This window comes from Bubalus kerabau, chromosome 17 (assembly GCF_029407905.1).
Source record: "Bubalus kerabau isolate K-KA32 ecotype Philippines breed swamp buffalo chromosome 17, PCC_UOA_SB_1v2, whole genome shotgun sequence".
Lineage (NCBI taxonomy): Eukaryota > Metazoa > Chordata > Mammalia > Artiodactyla > Bovidae > Bubalus > Bubalus kerabau.
In genome coordinates, this window is record NC_073640.1 from 28118765 (window position 1) to 28142219 (window position 23455).

The 23455-nt window shown below is 42.7% G+C and overlaps 1 protein-coding gene across 5 annotated transcripts in view; it reads left to right on the forward strand.

Annotated features, from left to right (window-relative positions):
- The first annotated feature begins 30 nt into the window (after positions 1-30).
- Positions 31-23455, forward strand: part of NLRC5 (NLR family CARD domain containing 5) — a 92167-nt gene continuing 68742 nt past the window's right edge. For 3 of the 5 annotated variants that reach the window (XM_055554390.1, XM_055554386.1, XM_055554391.1), the window contains exon 1: positions 31-1289. The gene's annotated coding sequence lies outside the window, so the exon portion shown is untranslated. The other 2 variants (XM_055554387.1, XM_055554389.1) reach the window with 2 other exon arrangements.

Genomic DNA, 23455 nt, shown 5'->3' on the forward strand with positions numbered 1-23455 from the left:
TTAACAGAGGAGGAAACTGAGGCCTGGGGAGGTCAGGGCATTTGCCTGAGGCCACATAGCTAGAAGTGGTGGGGCTGGGAATCAGCCACAAGCACTTGACTGCCGAATCTCTGCCATCACATGATATCTGGTCATCAGAGCTGGTGCTGGAAGGGCAGCAGCTTCCCTTCTCCCTTCTCACAGGGCTGTGGGATGGGCAGAAGGATGCCTCACTCACTTCAGGCACAGGATGCATCAGCCTTAACTGTAGGAAGTCTCGTTTTAGAGATCTCTACGTTGAGGGATCATCACCCTACAGACAGCAAACTTCAGGCTCAGAGAAGTAAAGGCATTTGGCCAGGAAGTTGAGGACCAGGACTTGAACCCAAGGGTGTCAGAGCCCGATGGTTGTGCTTGTGACCACTGCCTGGCAGTGCCCTCACGCACACACACCTGGCTTGAGAGGCAGGGGGGCCAGATCTGGGAGTACGCGCTGCTTCACTGTGGGGATGCCAGGGTGAGGTGGGCAGATGGTCTTCCTAGCAGGCAGACCTGTCCCGGGAATGTACCCTTGGCAGGAGGACAGGACTGCCTGTCCCCAGAGGAATACAAAACGCCAGGGAGGTTGTAGTCAATCCTGAAAGGGCAGTGGACCAGTGGCCATTCAGGACCGCTGCTGACCCCTCCGGGGGGCGCCTTCGCACCCTCTTTCTTCTCCTCCAGTCCCCTTTGTCGCACTCCTCTCTCCTCTCTGCCTGTGACCCTTGTGTGAGTTGGGCAAGTTCCTTGACCTCCCTCCTAAATTCGTAGGTAGTGTGTTTAAGCACCGTCCAAAGGATCAAGGGCTCAGTAAGACCAATTACGATTGTTCTCTTCTCCCCTCCCTTCATCCCGGAGAGCACCGAGGAACAGGAGGCTGGACCCCTGGGGGCTGAGTCTCCTCCTCCTACCCAGCGGGCATCCCTTCCCACCCTGCCCACCCCTCCTTAGTCTCCAGGGAGGCAGGGAAAGCGGAACTCAGCCCGGGGTCTACCGGCGCGCCCCGGGTGCACCCACCCTCATCCCGGCGCCTCGGTTTCACATCCACGGAAGGGGCTTTCCCTTGGTGCCATCCCCGGGTCCTGTCCGCACAGGTGGCTGAGCGCAGGAGGCACTGGAGCGGGTGTGCCGCCCCGCCCGTCCCGCGCCCGGGCACCGAGAACCCACGTGATTTCCCAGCAGAGGCAGCCGGCTCCGAGAGCCCGCCGCCGGGCTGCTCCGCGCCTGCTTTCAGTTTCATGTGGAGCGCGGCAAAGCCGGGAGCGCAGCCGGTGAGTACGCAGCGCTTCGCGGGGCGAGCGGCGCTGGGCGAGCGGCGCGGGGAGGTTGGGGCGCGAAGTCGGCGCGGCTGCTGGAGGACTCCGGAGCCCGGCGTTCCCACGGCCAGGTGGTGGCTGGCCAGGCAGAGAGATGGTCAAGTATGGGAGGTCGGGCCGGCGGACGGCTGGACTGATGAACGGGTAAACAGCTTGGGGCGCCGGTGGGCAGGGCGGCTCAGCGCCTGCCGCCCTGCGGAGTTTGGGAGACGAGTGGCGAGCCGCAGAGGAAAGCGAGTCCGGGTCACCCGGGTTGGGTTTCGGGACGCGGCTGCGTGCCTGCTCCCTCCCACTCCTCTCCACCTTCCCACGGCTCCTGTCACCTCCTGGAGCTTCAACTTCTAATTGCCTGGTAAAAAATTCAGAAGTCCCGCTGCTCCTGGGGCGCAGTTCAGACTTTTTAGATGAAAAAGTTTTGAGGATGGACAATTCCAAACACGTGCAAAAGTAGCCCTAGAATTTAGGTTGAGCTCTACAGATAATGCCTGTTCCGATATAACCAAGCCCGTGTAACCACCACGGTGGTTAGCTTCAACAGACCAGCCCAGTTTCGTCCCTGCCACACGTCATTTTGAAACAAATGGCAAACAGACATCACAGCACCTCAACCGAAATTTTTCACGAAGTCCTAAAAGAGTTTTTAAACAGACATAGCCACCGCACCATCTCTTTAAATTTTTTAACAGTAATTCCTTCATGTCAGATCTCCACAGACTATTCCTGGTGAATATTTTAACCTCATAAGTAATAGGTGAATACACGGGTGGCTTTTTGTTTACATGGGTGCCGTTTTGTTACTTGCTTTTTGCGTTTTCAAGTCATTTTCAGCCATTTTCTCATGGAGGGCACGGGAGGGGGACAAGATCTGAAGTTTGCTGGAATGGCCCTTCTGTGCCGTTTGCATCCATTTTATAAGTTAGGGTTCTTAAGTTTATGTTTTAAGAAGTTGGAGGACTTAAAGCAATTTGAAAACCAGTACTTCCCAACCTCCCAAACCTGGGGATAGCAGAAGGTGGTGTGTATACGGGGCCAATACCTGGAGTCTCCTTTCTCCAAATTGCTTTTCTTTCTAAGAAGCTGTAAGCTCAGAAAAGCAGGAGGCCCAGTCTCTTACTAGAGAACAGAAGGGGAAACAAAGCTGATGATTTCATGGTGTGTGCAGGTTCCCCATCTAGGGCGCTTTTCTCAAAGCTTAATGAAAGATAGCATTCACTGGGCTGGTCATTGATTATGCCCACCTGCCTTGCCTGCAAAGCACAGCACCAGCTTGATTGGCACCTAGCACAGGAAGCAGACAAACCAGGGCTCTCAGCACCTTGAATTTGCTTGGTGGTGGTGGTGGTGGTGGTGGTGTTCAGTCACTAAGTCATGTCCGACTCTTTATGACCCCATGGACTGCAGCACGCCAGGCTTCCCTGTCCTTCACTGTCTCCTGGAGTTTGCTCAAACTCATGTCTATTGAGTCGGTGCTGCTGTCTAACTATCTCATCCTCTTTTGCCCATTTCTCTTCCTGCCTTCAATCTTTCCCAGCATCAGGGTCTTGCTTGATGACCATGGCTGTTGTATCTCTCAGAACCTCGGTCTCTCACCTGTAAAATAGGGATGACAGTATGTCCTTCCAAGTGTGTTTTATGGGTTGCTGGATGAGTATGCCCTGTTCATGGTCAACCTCAAGGTATGGCACGAGCATGAGGGGTGAGAGTCCTTAACGAAGGCAGACAAGCAGAAGGGAAAGTGTTTTGGAAGAGTCTGACGACGTGCTTGGCCTTATTCCTCCAACAGATACAGAGGTGATGGATGTTTGTGGCACGAGTCTGTCTCCCTACACTCCCTACATACACCTACCTCCCCTCTGAGAAAATCCAGCCAAATCACTTAGGATGTCTTCCTCTGTCTGTTATGGGTTGAATTGTGTCCCTGAAAAAGATAATGGTGAAGTTCTAAGCCCTCTATTTCAGAATGTGACTTTACTTTGAAAAAAAGATCGTAGCAGATGTAATTAATTAAGATGAGGTCATATGAGAGTAGGTGGTCCCTTAATTCAGTATGACTGGTGTCCTTATAAGAAGGAGGCCGGCATAGAAGATAGAGATACGCAGGGGGAGAAGACAGCCATGTGACACAGAGGCAGAGATTGGAATGAGACAGCGACAAACTAAGGAAGCTCAAGAACTGCCCGAAACCATCAGAAGCCAAAATTGGCCCGGCAGAGCCCACACCTTGAAGCTTCAGAGGGAGGGTGGCCCTGCCCGCACCTTGATTTCAGATGTCTGGTCTCCAGAGCTATGAGAGTATAAACTTCCGTCATTTTAATTCACCCATTTTGTGGTCCTTTGTTACAGCTGTAGCAAAACTAGAAAACTAATTTGCCATCCCAAAATCTCCCCTCTGCTTTCCAATTAAATACATATGCAAATACTTTGTAAAAACTTTGTTAAGACTCTGTGCTTTCAGTGCTGGGGGCACGGTTCAATCCCTGTCCCAGGAACTAAGATCCCACATGCCATGTGGCATGGCCAAAAAAAAAAAAAAAACTTTTTGGAGGCATTCTAAAGATGTAAAGTATTGGTTTTCTTTACCGGATCTGTTTTTTGAATGTTGGCTGGTAGCCCAAAGTCTTGACTGAAACTCAGTCTGCAAGGCAAACACCCAGTTGATTTGAGTAGGAAAAAACAAGTCTGAAAAATTGATCAGGCTGGCGGTTGGTGCAAGGTGTCTGGAGAAGAGATGGCTTTTGGTCCCTGAGACTACTCTGAAAGACTATGTTTCTGCCATCCACTCCCCTTGAAACAAGGTGGAAGTGGTGAGGCAGGCAAGCATCTTGGTTATATATTTGGGACTTGTTGCCCATAAAATAAGCATGATTATGTAACCTCCATGCCATCTGGGGTTTCCTAGATCCTTGAGAGCTGGGTGAAATTGTCATGAAACCCCTTTATACCCCTTTGAGAAGCCCTAAGTATTCTCAAGCTCTTTGTGGATCTGAAAGGTGAAGACGAATGTGAGCTTAGTTCTTCTGGCCACCTCTGACCCCAGACTCTTCCGCTCTGCAGTCATCCTCTCTGCCTACTAGACCAGGGCATGAAACCAGGTTTCCTGGGGTGAAAAGATGGTGGGCCTGGAGAAACCTGAATTCATTTGTCTACCCTACCAGTTCCATTCCAGGTTCTCTGGGATGGAACTCGCGCTACATCCTGTGAGTCACTCCAGAGTCTTCTGATAAATTCCCAGACACAGGAGTATTTCCCAGAAAGGTTTTTCAGCAGCCCTTCTGGCTGGGACGCCTCTGACATTTGGCAAAGGAGAATTTCAATGAACTTGAGGGAATATCAGTATTCACACTCAGGTGACCTGTCAGTTTGGTTTTCCTCCTTCGGGTCTTTTTCTACATATGTATATTCCTTTTTTTTTTTTTTTATAATGAACTCATAAAAACCAAAATGGAATTACACTTTTTCAACTAAGTAACATAGAATTATATATTGAAGGAAAATCAATGGCAACCCACTCCAGTATTCTTGCCTGGAAAATCCCATGGACAGAGGAGCCTGGTGGGCTATGGTCCATGGGGTCGCAAAAGAGTCGGACACAACTTAGCAACAACAACAAAATGCTGTGATATCTTTTTTTTTTAATTAATTTATTTATTTGGCTACAAGTCTTAATTGCAGCATGCAGGATCTTTAGTTGCGGCATGCGAACTCTTGGTTGTGACATGTAGGATCTAGTTCCCTGACCAGAGATCAAACCTGGGTCCCCTGCATTGGAAGCAGAGTCTTAGCCACTGGACCACCAGGAAAGTCCATGTGATATCATTTTAAATTGTTCATTTATTTATTTATTTATTTTTGTATAGCAGAGTTTTATTCAAGTGAAAAGGGACAGAGAAGGCTTCTGACATAGACATCAGAAGGGGGGAGGAGAGTGCCCCCCTTGCTAGTATTAGCAAAGGAGTTATATACTTTTTTAATTAGTTATTACAGTAAATCAAAAGATTGTCTCCAGGTTATAAAAATCTTACTAGACCCACTCCACTTATAATTTACATTATAAGATAACAGGATTAGCCAGAAGGTTTTCAGGAAGGAGAAACTGTCCTCAAGCAGGATACATTGTTATATAATCCTTAGTACAGAGTTTAAACTGAGTTGTTTGTTATATAATCATCAGTTCTGGACTTAAAGAAAAAACATTTTATGTAATTAAGACTAAGGAATGTAGAGGAGAAAAAGATGTTTGTCCTTTCCTCCTTGAGAATTCCAGACCTCTATCTCCGAGAACCCTAGACCACTTTCTCCTCCTTGGGGATCCCAGACTTCTTATCAACCTGCCTAGGAATTGACTCTCTCATTCCCCCCTTTTCTTTTAGGAGAATTATGTTGCCAAGGGAAAGGGGCATCGTTTTCATTCCATTAACTACTTCCTGCTATTGAGGGGCGTGTTGAGGCAACATATTCTCCTAACCCTCATATGGAAGGTCTCTGATCCAGGGGCCCCAAGTAATAGTTGGAGGATGCTGTGGCACTTGTAGGAGCCTGGACAACCTTTTGTAACTTAAAAGCTTTCAGACGGTTAGAAACAAACCCCATTTTACAGTCACAGATGATGTAAGGCAAAATAGTCATTGCTGCTGCTGCTGCTGCTGCTGCTAAGTCGCTTCAGTCGTGTCTGACTCTGTGCAACCCCATAGACGGCAGCCCACCAGGCTCCCCCATCCCTGAGATTCTCCAGGCGAGAATACTGGAGTGGGTTGCCATTTCCTTCTCCAATGCATGAAAGTAAAAACTGAAAGTGAAGTCCCTGAGTCGTGTCCGACTCTTAGCGAGCGACCCCATGGACTGCCCCGACCAGGCTCCTCCATCCATGGGATTTTCCTGGCAAGAGTACTGGAGTGGGGTGCCATTGCCTTCTCCAAAAATAGTCATTAAACCAAGTTAAAACCTAACCAAAATTAAAAGTCACATTATGTCCATAGTTAAGGTACAATATGTTATACCAGTCCATCTTAGGATTGCTAGATGTCATCACAGGGTTGAAGAAAGTCCTTTCCTTGAAGCGAAGAAACCCACCATGGGAAGTCTCCAACTGATGAGGAGGTTGAACAGCTGAAAGCTTATCCTGAAGATTCTAGACAAGTCCCCAAGATGATAGCTTACAGTGAACAGTGTTGGATTCGTGATCTCCCAAGAGGAAGATTTAACTTTGGGAACAGGGACCAGCCTTGATCATTCAAGAGCTTTCATATTGCAGAATTTTACTAAAGTGAAAAGAGACAGAGAAGACTTCTGACATAGACATCAGAAGGGGGACGGAGAATGTCCCAGTTGTTTAGTTTTTAGAGGCTAGTAGTGATACATCCACATAGTATAATAATACAAAACATACAAAAAAGTATGTAATGAAAAGTCAGTCTCCCCTCTCTCCCCTGTCTCCCGGCCACCTGATAACCCTTCCTGAAAATAGTCATTTATCAGATTCTTATGTCTCCTTTCGTAGATAGTCTAGATGGGCCTTTACAGACATATATATCTATATCCATGTGTGTATAGTGTTTGTGTATAAATCCCCTTCTCAGAAATGGTAGTATACTGGATATAGTATTTTTTATCTTGCTTTTTTTAATTAAAATTTTTTAAAATTGCTTATTTGTTTTTTGACTGTGCTGGGTCTTCACTGCTGCTCGGCCTTCACTGCTGCTCGGGCCTTCTAGGTGCCGCGAGCGGGGTGACTCTTGGCTGAGCTGTGTGGGCTTCCATTGTGGTGGCTTCTCTTGTTGTGGAGCACGGCCCCAGGAGCACTGGCTGCAGCAGCCGTGACGTGTGCCCTCAGTCGTTGCGGCTCGTGGGCTTAGTTGCGCTCAGCATGTGAAATCTTCCTGGACCAGGGATTGAACCTGTGTCCCCCTGCATGGACAGGTGGATTCTTGTCCACTGTGCCACCAGGGAAGTCCTATCTTGCTTTCTTTTTAATTATAATTTGGAAATCTTTCCACATCAAAACAAAATAAAAAATCTGCCTTTTTCCTTTCTAAGAGCTACATAGTATTTTTCACTGCTTGTTCCATAATTGATTTAACTATTGTTGGACAACTAGGCCTTTTCCCATCTCTTATTATTCTAATCAGCACTGTAGCACATATCCTTGTGCAATCATCGTTTTTACCCGTATGAGAATAAATCTTTAGGGAAAACATCCAAGAATGTATTTGCAAGGTCAGGGGGAATGTTTTCTGAATATTTGCAGTTTGGACTTTGATAAATCCAGCAAATTACCCTCCTTAAGTCTTGTACTGATTTTCACTCCTACCAGTCATGTATGAGGGGGCCAGCTTCCCACCCCTCCCCAATACATGTGTTATCAGATTTTCTGTATTTGCAGTGGTAGACAAATAATGGTGTCTCAGGTTTTTTTTTCAGTTCTCTTATGAGTGATTTGATGCATCTTTTCAAATATTTAAGGGTCACTTTTCACAAACTATTCATATCCTTTGCCTCCTTTTCCATTGGGTTTTTGGTCTTTTTCCTATTGAGTTTTGAATGCACTTTACATATTAAGGAGATGTTTTGCTGAAAGTTTTGCTTTCAGGTTCAAAGGATTTGTTAACAAATGACTCATCATACACAATAAACAAATTTCAGTATTTAATAGGGTATTAATTGACTTAATGTCAATATACAGTCATTAAAAGAAGAGAAATAGAAAAAATAGGGAAAAGTAACAGCACATACATTACCAAATTAGGCTGCGCAACATCTAGACTTAAACAGCATGCTGGGAAGTCCCTCTTTAACAGCAATCTGGAGTCCCAATTGGGAAAAGGTCCCAGATGGTGCATCCACCCCACAAGGGAGACTTCAAATTGCAGTTTCAGGGGCTCCCGCTTATAATCCCAGGCTATGAATTGATATCATCATCGGTTTGCATGCACAAACTCAGCTCTTTTTTTACTTTCACCTTTTTACAATGCTGTTTGTTTCACCTTGTGAGTCATAAGATTTCGTTAGACTCCAGGGGATTGGGCCAGACCCTCAGAGGTTCAAGAATTGCAAGACCCACTCCCTTTCTTGTCTAAAGTAAGATAAAACTCCTGGTGACTCATCTGACTCATGGTGTCTAGGCAGATCAGAAGCAGGTCAGAGGCCCACTCTCCTGAAGCCTGCACAAGACTTCCTCCATTTTACTTTCCCACAGGAAATTATCTATTTGTCGCTCAGTCGTGTCCGACTCTTTGTAACCCCATAAACCGCAGCACACCAGGCCTCCCTGTCCTCACCAACTCCCGGAGTTCACTCAAACTCATGTCCATCAAGTCGGTGATGCCATCCAGCCATCTCATCCTCTGTCGTCCCCTTCTCCTCCTGCCCCCAATCCCTCCCAGCATCAGGGTCTTTTCAAATGAGTCAACTCTTCTCATGAGGTGGCCAAAGTCTTGGAGTTTCAGCTTCAGCATCAGTCCTTCCAATGAACACCCAGGACTGATCTCCTTTAGGATGGACTGGTTGGACCTCCTTGCAGTCCAAGGGACTCTCAAGAGTCTTCTCCAACACCATAGTTCAAAAGCATCAATTCTTTGGCGCTCAGCTTTCATTACAGTCCAACTCTCACATCCATACATGACCACTGGAAAAACCATAGCCTTGACTAGATGGACCTTTGTTGGCAAAGTAATATCTCTGCTTTTCAATATACTATCTAGGTTGGTCATAACTTTCCTTCCAAGGAGTAAGCGTCTTTTTATTTCATGGCTGCAATCACCATCTGCAGTGATTTTGGAGCTCAAAAAAATAAAGTCAGCCACTGTTTCCACTGTTTCCCCATCTATTTGCCATGAAGTGATGGGACCAGATGCCATGATCTTAGTTTTCTGAATGTTGAGCTTTAAGCCAACTTTTTCACTCTCCTCTTTCACTTTTATCAAGAGGCTTTTGAGTTCCTCTTCACTTTCTGCCATAAGAGTGGTGTCATCTGCATATCTGAGGTTGTTGATATCTCTCCTGGCAATCTTGATTCCAGCTTGTGCTTCTTCCAGCCCAGCGTTTCTCATGATGTACTCTGCATATAAGTTAAATAAGCAGGGTGACAATATACAGCCTTGATGTACTCCTTTTCCTATTTGGAACTGTCTGTTGTTCCATGTCCAGTTCTATATATATTTGTATTAGGAATATAGTATCATTTAAAAAATATTTTATACTTTTTATTTTGTATTAAGGTATAGCCAATTAACAATGTTGTGATAGTTTCAAGTGAACAGGGAAGGGACTCAGCCATATACCTACATGTATTCATTCTCCCCCAAACGCCCTTCCCATCCAGGCTGCCACACAACGTTGAGCTGAGTTCCCTATGCTATACAGTAAGTATTCTATCATCTTAAGTGGCTACATACTTGTCCAAAGAATGGTTGAACTGTATTTGTTAGACATTTAGATTGGATCTTGTTTTCTCCTGCATACATGGACTGTTTCCTCTGTTTTATATTAAAAGAAAAAAAAAATGTGGCAGTTTAATTCTTTCCCTAACCCTCACCAGAATTCTTCTCAGGGAAGGAAGTATTTCTGGAAAAATGCTTTGATGGGACTGGGGTGAGTGGAACCTGTGTGCAAAGAGGTCATCAGGGATCAGCAGGTCAGCAGAGCTTGTGCGACAGCTAGGGGCGCAAGATGTGCTCCTGAAATGAAGGAAGGAGGGGATAGGAGAGAAGGGAGGATGAGGAGAAGGTGGAGAGGAGCAAGGCTAAACAGGAAGAAGACCCCCAAACTCCGTCGGGATAAGATGCCCAAAGTGCACTTCCACTAAGGAGATGCACATACTTCATGCAAGGTGGATACGGACCACAGAGTCGAGCACTGGCTCCACTCTGCGATCGTTAACTCAGCACACATCTGCTTGGATTCTGCAGTGTGCCGGGCTATGTGCTAGGTACTGGGCTATAGCTGGGGACATAACAGAGTCCCCACCCAGGGAGCTGATGTGCCCGTAGAAACAGACAGTACCCAAGTATACGAAGATGTGCAGTAGACGTCAGGTAACGGTGAAGGAGATAAGGCAACTGAGCTCCTTTTGCCTGTAATAACAGAAACTGAGTAGGAGCCCTCTGTCCAAGGAGATCTGCCTGTGTGGGAGCTGTAAGCTTCCCCAGGCCATGGTACTTCAGGGTGTCTGAGCCAGTTCATCTGTATCAAGAAAGATGGGGCTGCCCCAGCTGACTTCCAGCCCTGTGAACATTCTGGTGACCAGAGGGCTGCTCACAGCCTGGATGGTTTCCTTCAGCTCTGTTTCCACTGTGGACTTGTAAAAGGGTATATGGACTTTATTTTTAATTTTGTTGTTGTGTTAAAATACACATAAAAGTTTCCATCAACCATTTTTAATGTTTTTAAAATTTATTCATTTTTGGCTGTACTGCGTCTTCGTTGCTACACAGGCTTTCTTTTGTTGCGGCAAGTGGGGGCTACTCTCTAGTTACAATGCATGGGCTTCTCATTGCAGTAGCTTCTCTTGTGGAGCGCAGGCTCTAGGGTGCAGGGGCTCCAATAGTTGCAGCACATGGGGCTCAGTAGTTGTAGCTCACAGGCTCTACAGCATGGGCTCAGTAGTTGTGGCAAATGGCTTAGTTGCTCCATGCATGTGGAATCTTCTCAGACCGGGATTCGAACCCAAGTCCCCTGCATTGGCAGGCAAATACTTATCCACTGTGCCACCAGGGAAGTCCTCTGTCAACCATTTTTAAGTGCACAGTTCAGCACTTCTAAGGACATTCATGTTGTGAATCCATCACCATCATCCATTCGCATAACTCTTTTCATCTTGTAAAACTGGAATCCTGTGCCCTTCACCCCCTAGCAGCTGTCATTCTCCTATCTGTATGGATTTGATTACTCTAAATATCTCATATAGGTGAATCATACATTATTTGTCTTTGGGGGACTGACATATCACTTAGCTTAGGTGTCCTCAAGGTTCATTTATCTTGTAACATGTTGCAGAATTTCCTTCCTTTTAAAGGCTGAATAATATTCCATTATATGTATAATCATATTTTTCTTATTCATTCATCCATCAATGGACACTTGGGTTGCTTCCATGTTTTACCTGTTATAACCAAAGCTGCTGTGAGCACAGGTGTACAAATATCTCTTCAAGACCCTGCTTTTAATTTTCTTGAGTACATATCCAGGATCCAGGGCCATAGTGTAGTTCTGTTTTTGATTTTTGAAACACCTCCTTACTGTTTTCCACAGCAGCTGTACTATTTTACTTTCTTACCAACAATGCACGAGGGTTCCAGTTTCTCCACAGCCTACCCATCACTTTTTGTTTTCTGTTTATTCTGTTTTTTTCAGTTGCCATCCTAATGGAAGTGAGGTGATATCTCATTGTAGTTTTGACTGTGTGTGTGTATGCGTAGTTGGTCAGTTGTGTCTGATCGTTTGTGACCCCATGGACTGCAACCTGCCAGGCTCCTCTGTACATGGAATTTTCCAAGCAAGAATACTGGAGTGGGTTGCCATTTTCTACTCCAGGGGATCTTTCCGACCAGGGATTGAGCCCACATCTCCTGTATCTCCTGCTTTGGCAGGCAGATTCTTTACCACTGAGTTATCAAAAGCCCATTTCCCTAATGATTAGTAGGGCTTCTCTGATGGCTCAGTGGTAAAGAATCTGCCTCCAGTGTGGGAGATGTGGGTTTGACCCCTGGGTTGGGAAGATTCCCTAGAGAAGGAAGTGGCTGCCCACTCCAGTATTCTTGCTTTGGAAATCCCGTGGACAGAGGAGCCTGGCAGGCTACAGTCCATAGGGTCGCAAAAGAGTCGAACACAGCTTAGCGACTAAACAGCAACAGCAGCCATTATAATACTGAGTGCCTTTCCATGTGCTTGTTGACCATTCGTATATCTCTTTGGAGAAATATGTTTTCAGATCCTTTGCCCAGTTTTTAATTGACTTCTTTGGTTTCTTGTTGAGTTGCAGGAGTTCTGTCTGTATGCTGGATATCAACCCCTTATCAGATAGGTACTTTGCAGACATTCTCCTGTTCTGTGTGTTGTTCTGTGGGTAGGATCTTTTGATGTATGACTTAAAATTTTTTTATGAAGTCCAGATTTTTCTGTTCTTTTGATGTCTGTGCTTTCAGTGTCATCTCCAAGAAACCATTGCCAAACCAGATGTCACAGCTTTCATTCTATGTTTGCTTCTAAAAATTTCATTCTTTTAGGTCTTACACTTAGGGCCTTATCCATTTTGAGTTAGTTTTTATATATGGTGTTAGGTAAGGGGCCAGCTTCATCCCTTCACATGTGGATATCCAGTTTTCCCAGAACCATTTGTTGAAAAGATTGTCCTTTCCCCCATTGAATGATCTTGGCACTGTCTCAAAAGTAAGACTAGACTCCTTTTTCTATCCCATTGGTCTGTATATCTGCCTTTATGCCAATACCACACTGTTTTGATAACTGTAGCAAGTTTTGAAATCAGGAAGTATGATTCCTCCAGTCTTGTTCTTTCTTTCACGATTGTTTTGACTATTTGGGGTCCCTTGAGATTCTGTTTGAATTTTAGGATTTTTTTTTTAATCTTTGCAAAAAAGAGGTCATTGGGGTTTTGATGGAGATTGCATTGAATCTGTAGATCACTCTGGGTAATTCTGACATTTTATCAATTGTAAGCTTTCCAATCCATGAACATGAGATGTGTTTCCATTTATTTATGTCTTATTTAATTATTTAGTGTCTTACTCTTTCAGCAATATTTTGTAGTTACATTGTACAAATCTTTCACCTCCTTGGTTGAGTTAACGTCTGAGTATTGGGTTGGCCAAAAAGTTCATTCAGATTTTCCTGTAAGATATTATGGAAAAACCTGAACAAGCTTTTTGGCCAACCCAATGTTTTATTTATTTTTGATGCCATTGTAAATGGAATTGTTTGGGTCATTTCCTTTTCAGATTACTCATCATTCATATTTAGAAGCAACTGATCTGTTTGTGTTGACTTTGTATCTTGCTGCCTTGCTGAATTTACTTATTAGTTCTAACAAGTTTTATTGGTGGAATCTTTAGGGTTTTCTACATATAAGATCCTGTCATCTGCAAACAGATAATTTAACTTCTTCCTTTCCAATTTGGATGCTTTTTATTTCTTTTTCTTGCCTAATCCAGTGGCTAGAACTGCTGGTTCCATGTTGTATGGAAGTGATGAAAGCAAGCATCCTTACTTTGTTCTGGTCTTAGAGGAAAAGTTTTCCATCTTTCACCATTGAGTATGATGTTTGCTATGTGTTTTTCATGTATAACTTTTATTATGTGGAGGTAGTTTCCTTCTATTCCTAGTTTGTTGGATATTTTTATCATAAATGGGTGTTTAATTTTGTCAGTTTTTTTTTTTTGTAGCAATTGACATGATTGTGTGGTTTCTTCTCTTCATTTTGTTGATGTGACACACTTCATTGATCAGTTTTCATATGTTGAACTATCCTTGCATTCTAGGACTAAATCTAACTTGGTTACAGTGCATAATCTTTTGATTTGCTGAATTTGGTTTGCTAGTATTTTGTTGGGAATATTTGCATCATTGTTCATGAGAGATATTAGTCTCTAGTTTTCTTGCAGTGTCTTTGTCTGGCTTTGATATCAGAGAGTGCTGGCCTCCAAGAATGAGTTAGGAAGTGCTCCCCCTCTTCAACTTTTGGGAGAAGATTTGAAAAGGATTGATATTACTTCTTTTTTAACTTTTAGGTAGAATTCACTGTGAAGCCATCCAGTCCAGGACTTTTCTTTATTGGGAGATTTTTTTTTTTTTTTTACTGCTGATGTATTTACTTACTAGTTATAAGTCTATTCAGATTTTCTACTTCTTTGTGACTTAATGTTGTAAGGTTTTGTGTTCCTGGGAATTTGTCCATTTCATGTAGGTTATTCAATTTGTCGATGTACATAGTATTTACATCATACAAATAAATACAATTTTAATTTTGTATTTGTAAATTTGTAAATACAAATTTAATTTTGTATTTACTAGTAAGTAAATACAAATTTAAAATACATTTGTATTTACTTACTAGTTATAAGTCTATTCAGATTTTCTACTTCTTTGTGACTTAATGTTGTAAGGTTTTGTGTTCCTAGGAATTTGTCTGTTTCATGTAGGTTATTCAATTTGTTGACGTTCATACATAGTATTGTAATTCTTTTTATTTCTGTAGAATTGGTAGTGATGTGCCCACATTCTGACTTTAGTAATTTGAGTCTTCTCCCTTTTTTTCTTAGTCCAAAAGGCACGTTAATTTTGTTGATGTTTTTGAAGAACCAGCTTTTGGTTTCATTAACTTTTCTCTATTATTTTTCTATTCTCCTTTTCCTTTATTTACACTTTAATTGCTATTATTAGGCAAAACATTCAATATCACGGTAATCCAAGTCTATGCCCTGACCAGTAACACTGAAGAAGCTGAATTTGAACAGTTCTATGAAGACCTACAAGACCTTCTAGAACTAACACCCAAAAAAGATGTCCTTTTCATTATAGGGGACTGGAATGCAAAAGTAGAAAGTCAAGAAACACCTAGAGTAACAGGCAAATTTGGTCTTGGAGTACAGAATGAAGCAGGGCAACAGCTAATAGAGTTCTGCCAAGAGAACGCACTGGTCATAGCAAACACCCTTTTCCAACAACACAAGAGAAGACTCTACACATGGACATCACCAGATGGTCAACACCGAAATCAGATTGATTATATTCTTTGCAGCCAAAGATGGAGAAGCTCTATACAGTCAGCAAAAACAAGACCGGGAGCTGACTGTGGCTCAGATCATGAACTCCTTATTGCCAAATTCAGACTTAAATTGAAGAAAGTAGGGAAAACCACTAGACCATTCAGGTATGGCCTAAATCAAATCCCTTATGGCTATACAGTGGAAGTGAGAAATAGATTTAAGGAACTAGATCTGATAGACAGAATGCCTGATGAACTATGGATGGAGGTTCATGACATTGTACAGGAGACAGGGATCAAGACCATCCCCAAGAAAAAGAAATGCCAAAAAAGCAAAATGGCTATCTGAGGAGGCCTTTCAAATAGCTGTGAAAAGAAGGGAAGCAAAAAGCAAAGGAGAAAAGGAAAGATATACCCATATGAATGCAGAGTTCTGAAGAATAGCAAGGAGAGATAAGAAAGCCTTCCTCGGTGATCAATGCAAAGTAATAGAGGAAAATAATAGAATGAGAAAGACTAGAGATCTCTTCAAGAAAATTAAAGATACCAAGGGAACATTTCATGCAAAGATGGGCTCAATAAAGGACAGAAATGGTATGGATATTAAGAAGACGTTAAGAAGAGTTGGCAAGAATGCACAGATGAACTGTAAAAAAAACATCTTCATGACCCGGATAATCATGATGGTGTGATCACTCACCTAGAGCCAGACATCCTGGAGTGTGAAGTCAAATGGGCCTTAGGAAGCATCACTACAAACAAAGCTAGTGGAGGTGATGGAGTTCCAGTGGAGCTATTTCAAATCCTGAAAGATGATGCTGTGAAAGTGCTGCACCCAATATGCCAGCAAATTTGGAAAACTCAGCAGTGGCCACAGGACTAGAAAAGGTCAGTTTTCATTCCAATCCCAAAGAAAGGCAATGCCAAAGAATGCTCAAACTACCGCACAATTGCACTCATCTCACATGCTAGTAAAGTAATGCTCAAAATTCTCCAAGCCAGGCTTCAGCAATACGTGAACCGTGAACTTCCTGATGTTCAAGTTGGTTTTAGAAAAGGCAGAGGAACCAGAGATCAAGTTGCCAACATCTGCTGGATCATGGAAAAAGTAAGAGAGTTCCAGAAAAACATCTATTTATGCTTTATTGCCTATGCCAAAGCCTTTGACTGTGTGGATCACAATAAACTGTGGGAAATTCTGAAAGAGATGGGAATACCAGACCACCTGTCCTGCCTCTTGAGAAATTTGTATGCAGGTCAGAAAGCAACAGTTAGAACTGGGCATGGAACAACAGACTGGTTCAAAATAGGAAAAGGATTATGTCAAGGCTGTGTATTGTCACCCTGCTTATTTAACTTCTGTGCAGAGTACATCATGAGAAACTCTGGGCTGGATGAAGCACAAGCTGGAATCAAGATTGCTGGGAGAAATACCAATAACCTCAGATATGCAGATGACACTACCCTTCAGGCAGAAAGTGAAGAAGAACTAAAGAGCCTCTTGATGAAGGTGAAAGAGGAGAGTGAAAACGTTGGCTTAAAGCTCAACATTCAGAAAACGAAGATCATGGCATCCGGTCCCACCACTTCATGGGAAATAGATGGGGAAACAGTGGAAACAGTGTCAGACTTTATTTTTGGGGGCTCCAAAATCACTGCAGATGGTGATTGCAGCCATGAAATTAAAAGATGCTTACTCCTTGGAAGAAAAGTTATGACCAACCTAGATAGCATATTCAAAAGCGGAGACATTACTTTGCCAACAAAGATCCGACTAGTCAAGGCTATGGTTTTTCCTGTGGTCATGTATGGATGTGAGAGTTGGACTGTGAAGAAAGCTGAGCACCAAAGAATTGATGCTTTTGAACTGTGGTGTTGGAGAAGACTCTTGAGAGTCCCTTGGACTGCAAGGAGATCCAACCAGTCCATCCTGAAGGAAATCAGTCCTGAATATTCATTGGAAGGACTGATGCTGAAGCTGAAACTCCAATATTTTGGCCACCTGATGCGAAGAGTGACTCATTTGAAAAGACCCTGATGCTGGGAGGGATTGGGGGCAGGAGGAGAAGGGGATGACAGAGGATGAGATGGTTGGATGGCATCAATGACTCAATGGACATGGGTTTGGGTGATCTCCAGGAGTTGGTGATAGACAGGGAGGCCTGGCATGCTGCAGTTCATGGGGTCGCAAAGAGTCAGACATGACTCAGTGACTGAACTCAACTGAATTGTTATTATTTCATTTCTTCTGCTAGTTTTGCATTTAATTTACTTTTCTTTCCTAGTTTCTTAAGTTATAAAGTTAGGTTGTTGATTTGAGATCTCTCTTATTTTCGAATGTAAACATTTATACCTATAAAATTTCTCCTTAGCAGTGCTTTTGCTGTGTCCCATAAATTTTGGTTTTGTTTTCATTCATGTGTAAACATTTTCTAATTTCCACTGTGATTTCTTCTTTGATTTGCTTGACTGTGGGCAGTCTTGTTTCCACGATTTTGTGAGTTTTCCAGTTTCCTTTATGTTATTGATTTCTAACACCACTGTGGTCAGAGACTATACTTCGTATGATATTTATCTTTTAGAATCTATCGAGACATCATTTGTGCCCTTACGTATGGTCTATCCTGGAAAATAGCCCATGTGCACCTGAGAATGTGTATCCTGTGGTTGCTGGGTGGAGAATCCTGTATATGTCTGTTGGATCTTATTGACCTATTGTACTGATTAAGTCCTCTATTTCTTCACTTGTCTTCTGTTTGATTATTCTATCCCTTATTGCGAGATGGTATTAAAGCCTCCAAATATTATTGTAAAAATGCTTACGTCTCACTTCAATTCTATCAGTTTTTGCCTTGTATATTTTGGTTGTCTGTCATTAGGCATGTAAATGTTATAACTGGTATATCTTCTTGATATATTTAACCTTTTATTAACATGTAAAGTCCTTCTTTGTCTCTTATAACCTTTTTTCTAATTTAAAGTCTACTTTATCTTTTTTTAAATTTTTTATTTTTTTAATATAAATTTATTTATTTTAATTGGAGGCTAATTACTTTACAATATTGTATTGGTCTTGCCATACATCAACATGAATCTGCCAGGGGTGTATACGTGCTCCGCATCCTGAACCCCCCTCCCACCTCCCTCCTTATACCATCCCTCTGGGTCATCCCAGTGCACTAGCCCTGAGCATCCTGTATCATGCATTGAGCCTGGACTGGCGATCCGTTTCACATTAGTCTACCCATTCCTTCTCTCCTTTGATTACTATTTTCATGGGATATCTTTTTCCATCCCTTTACTTTCAATCTGTTTTTTCCCTTGAATTTCAAGTGTGTCTCTTGTAGACAGCGTATAGTTAGATCAGTGTTTTTATCCATTCAGCCAATCTGTCTTTTGATTGGAGAGTTTAATCCATCTGCATTTAGGTTACTACTGATGAGGAGGGACTTATTTCTGTCATTTTGCTCTTTGGTTTTTACATGCCGTATAGCTTTTTGGTCCCTCACTTTTTGCATTCCTCTTTTGTGTTTAGTTAACTTTTTGTTTCTGGAGAAGGAAATGGCAACCCACTCCAGTATTCTTGCCTGGAGAATCCCATGGACGGAGGAGCCTGGTGGGCTACAGTCCACGGGGTTGCAAAGAGTTGGACACGACTGAGTGACTTCACTTTCACTTTCACTAACTTTTTGTAGTGAGATGTTTAAATTCTTTTTTAATTTTTTTTTGAGTATATTCTATAGCTAGTTTCCTTGTGGTTAGTATGAGGATTACATTTAACATCCTAATGTAACATTCACTTCAGTAATATACAAAAACTCTGCTATTTACAGCTCCATTCCCACTGTTTTCTGTTATTGGTGGCACAAAATTACATCCTTATACTTTATGTGCCTCAAATATAATAATTTTTAAAAATGCATTAGTCTCCTAGTGTTTGTAGAAAACAAGATTTGGAATTAAAAACCAGTTACAGTAATACTAGTCTTTACACTAATAATTGTTTTTCTTTACATGTATACATAAATCCTGTAGAAAACAAAAAATACAAACTATTACTGCAATAATACTAGCTTTTATAACTGTCCATATACTTGCCTTTATTGATATCTTTATTTTTCACATGGCTTCAACTGTCTAGAGTCCTTTCATTTCCCTTTACAGGAGTACCTTGAGCATTTCTTGCTGGGCACATCATGAACCCCCTCAGCTTTTGTTTATCTGGGAATGTCTTGATTCCCCCCTTACTTTTGAAGGACAGTTTTGCCGGATATAGGATTTTTGGTTGGCAGTTTTTCTTTTAGCACTTTGAATGTATGGGCCTACCGTCCTCAGGTTTCAGAGGAGAAATTTGAAGATAATCATATTGAGGAGCCTGTGTATGTGATGATTCACTTCTCTCTTGCTGCTTTCAAGACTTGAACTTTATCTTTGAGATTTGGGTATTTTTAAATAATTTTATCTATTTTTGGCTGTGCTGGGTCTTTGTTGCTGCATGAGCTTTTCTCTAGTTGTAGAAAGTGGAGACTACCCTCTAGCTGCACTGTGTGGCCTTCTCATTTTATTGACTTCTCTTGTAGAGCATGGCCTTTAGGGCTCATGGGCTTCAGTAGTTGTGGCACACAAGCTCAGTAGCTGCACTTTCCAGGCTCGGAAGCACAGGCTCAATAGTTGTGGTACACAGGCTTAGTTGCTCTGCAGCATGTGGGATCTCCCCAGATCAGGGATTGAACCTGTGTCTTCTGCATTGGCAGGCAGATTCTTTACCACAAGGGCAACCAGGGAAGCCCCTCTTTTTTGTTTTTGAAAATCTGCTTATAATGTGTTTTGATGTGGGTCTCTGAGTTAATTTCACTTGAAATTCATTGAGGTTTTTGAATGTTTATATTCAACTCTTCCAGCAAATTTGAGAACTTTTCAGCCATTATTTCTTCAGTTTTTCTCTCTGTCCCTTTCTCTTCCTTCTTCTGGGGCTCCCATAGTACATATGGTGGCCCACTTAATCATGTCTCACACATCCCTTAAACTCTGTTCACTTTCTTCAGGCTTTTTCTGTTTCTCAGCCTTTATAATTTCCTTTATTCTATCTTGAAGTTCCCTGATTCTTTCTTCTGCCTACTCAAATCTGCCTTTGAATCCCTCTATGAATTTTTCATTTTCAATATTACATTTTTTCAGCTCCAGAATCTCTTCTTGGTTTCTTTTTAGGTTTTCTATCTCTTTATTGACATTTACATTTTGTCTGCACAACTTTTTTTTTTTTTTTTTTGCTTTCTTAGCTCTTTGGGACTCTTTAAGGCAGTTAGTTGTTTTAAAGTATTTGTCTAATACATCCGTCACTAATTTTTTTCAGAGACGGAGTCTATTGAATATTTTTTTCCTTTCAGTGGACCATTGTTTCCTTTGTATGCTTTGTGATTTTGTTGTTGCTGTTGTTCTTGTTGAACCCTGGACATTTGAATCTAATAATGTGTAAAATCTGGGAATCAGATTCTCCCCCTCTCCAGGGTTGCTGGTTTTGGTTATTGGGTGTTATTTTTTTGTATTGTTGTAAACTGTTTCTGTGCCTAGAGTCAACCTGAGATGTAAACTTAATGTCTTCTTATGTCTTTTCTGAACCTTTTCTTAGGCATGTGCAGTCACTTTATAATTTTCCCCATATGTACAGTTGTTTCTAAATGTCCTTGTCTTTAATGTCTGGCTCCCAAAAGGGGAAAAGCAGAATTGAAGGAAGAAACAAAGGGCATTAACTGAAAGTTGCACAGTTGTGTCCAACTTTTTACGACCCCATGGACTCTAGCCCTTCAGGCTCCTCTCGCCATGGAATTTTCCAGGCAATACTGGAGAGGGTTGCCATTCCCTTCTCCATGGGATCTTCCCAACTCAGGGATCGAACCTAGGTTTCCCAAATTGCGGGCAGATTCTTTACCACTGGCCACCTTTAAATCTCCTGGAGGTCAGTTCAGCTAAGAAGAGGCTTGCAACATGGAGGGAGTGGGGTGTATCAACAATGGCTGCCTGTTTCTGTCTGCGCCTCTGAGATCAGAAGCAGCAGTCAACAGATACGGCCCAAGTCTCCAGTATCTGGAGGACAGGGTCCTTTTCACCCACCCGAGCTCCTGCAAGCTGTGTGCAGGTCGGTCCAGGTGCACAGCTGACTGCCGTGAGTTTGAGGGGTAAGGGACAGGCACCTATTACTGTGTTAAGAGCTGAAATTGACCAAAATTAACCAAAATTTAACAGTCCAGACTTCCCCTTGCAGTTGTAAGCTTTCAACAGACTCCAGAGTTCCAAAACAGTTATACCAGATTCTGCTCACACCATTTTTGTCTAAATGAGGAGAAAGAATCCTAATGCTTCCTACTCTGCCATCTTCCCCAAATCCTGTCTTGAACTATTGTTTTTTAATACATTCTTTTTCTTAATATTCTTTTCCGTTATGGCTTATCATAGGATACTGAATATAGTTCTTTGTGCTATACAGTTGGATCTTGTTGTTTATCCATCCCACACGTAAAAGCTTACATCTGCTAACCCCAACCTCCCACTCCATCCTTCCTCCAGCCCTCTCCCCTTTGGCAACCAACAGTCTGATCTCTGTGTCCCTGAATGAACCATTATTTTAAAAATTTGAGACCATGTTGCTAAATTTCTTTCCTAGAAGACTGTGTGGATACAGAGGCTGCAGGCAGCTATAAAACTGCTTGATCCCCCAACATCCATCTTCTGAGGGGAGACATGCAGCCTGTACCATCAGCAAAACCCAAACCCCCATTAACTCCTTGCCTGAGAGGTTGCTTCTGCTCTTCATGCCAAATGGAGGAAAGACTCAAACCCTGGGAAACTTGTATTTTGAGGCATTCAGGTCTTGTCACAGCATCTTATTTGAAGAGAGAAATAGCTTTCTGTTTTGCGTGTCTCACAATAGTCTTTTCCTTACATTCTTGAAGGTGTCCTGTGCATTTTGCACCCACAGAATTCTCTTCTTGAAACGGACAAGTCAAGCTTTGTCTCAGACTTACACAGCAGAGTCAGCCAGATAGTGTTAAGTGGTGCGTGGACAAGGCATTCGTTGAATCACAAAGTGAGAGCAGCTGTGCTCTTTTCACTTCTCTCTGATCCTTCCTGATTCGTCAAGAAGAAAGTCTCAGTTGACTGCTAATATCCGTAATGCCTCTCACACTGAGGACCGCCTTTTTAACAACTGGAGGCCAGGCCTCAGGCCAGAGCCCCAGGAGGGCAGTTTCAGTGGGCGTCATTTTAGTTTTGTTTCCCTTGGGTTTCTTTGGAGGGGTTACCTTCCATGCAAGGCAAATGATACTAGAAAATCAAGTTCAAAGTGAAATGATTTCTAGAAAATGTTTAAGGAAACGATACTCTGATTCTCGTATAAGGCAAAAATGTTCTCCAACATGGGTAAAAAAAGTCTTGGAACTTGTATTCTTCTCCCTAAAGAGTAAGATTGTGAGAAAATTCACATGATATATTTCTAAAATGTTTAGAACTTTTCAAATGAGTGCAGATTATATTTTATAGCATAAAAATAATCAAGAGCTATGGAAATGATTATTTTGTTTGGAAAGAAGGTCATTGGTTGAAGGCAGTGTGGTGCTTCAGTTAGGAAAGCGCCTCTGAGTTCAGTGGAGGGGTTTTTAAAAAAAAATTTTTTTTTTTAATTTTTGGCCATGCTGGGTCTTTGTTGCTATGTGAGGGCTTTCTCTAGATGCAGTGAGTGGGGGCTACTCTCTAGTTGCGGTGCACAGGCGTCTCATTCTGGTGTTCTATCTTGCTGCAGAGCATGGGTTCTAAGGCACAGGATCAGTAGCTGTGGCTCACAAGCTTAGTTGCTCCGTGGCATGTGGGATCTTCCCAGATCAGGGATCAAACGCTTGTCCCCTGTATTGGCAGGCAAATTCTTAACCACCGGACCACCAACGAAGTCCTCAGCAGAGCTTTTAATGTCGTTTTTCCTTTAAAAAAAAAAAAAACTGGGGGCCATTTACCATGTGGGATCTTATTTCCCTGACCAGGGATCAAACCCATGCCCCCTGCATTGGAAGCACAGAGTCCTAACCGCTGGACCACCAGGGAAGTCCCTCAGCAGATGTTTTTAATCCACTCTGTGCTTCTTGACTTCCCAGAGTCTGTAACATTTGCCTTGAAAGGGTGACTGAGAACCTGCTGAGGAAATGCAAGTGGAATGCTATAGCATGTTGCCCGGACCTGTGCTAAGAACCCAGTATATGAGATTGGCACCAGCTAGCACCCGCTGCAGATGGGCGTCCCCCTCATTGTGCTGTGATCTTCATTATTGTCTTCCAGCCTCACAATGACCCTGTGAAGTGGATGCAGCATCATCACCCCCATTTGCAGATGAGGAACTGGAGGTACAGAGGAGTTAGGAAAC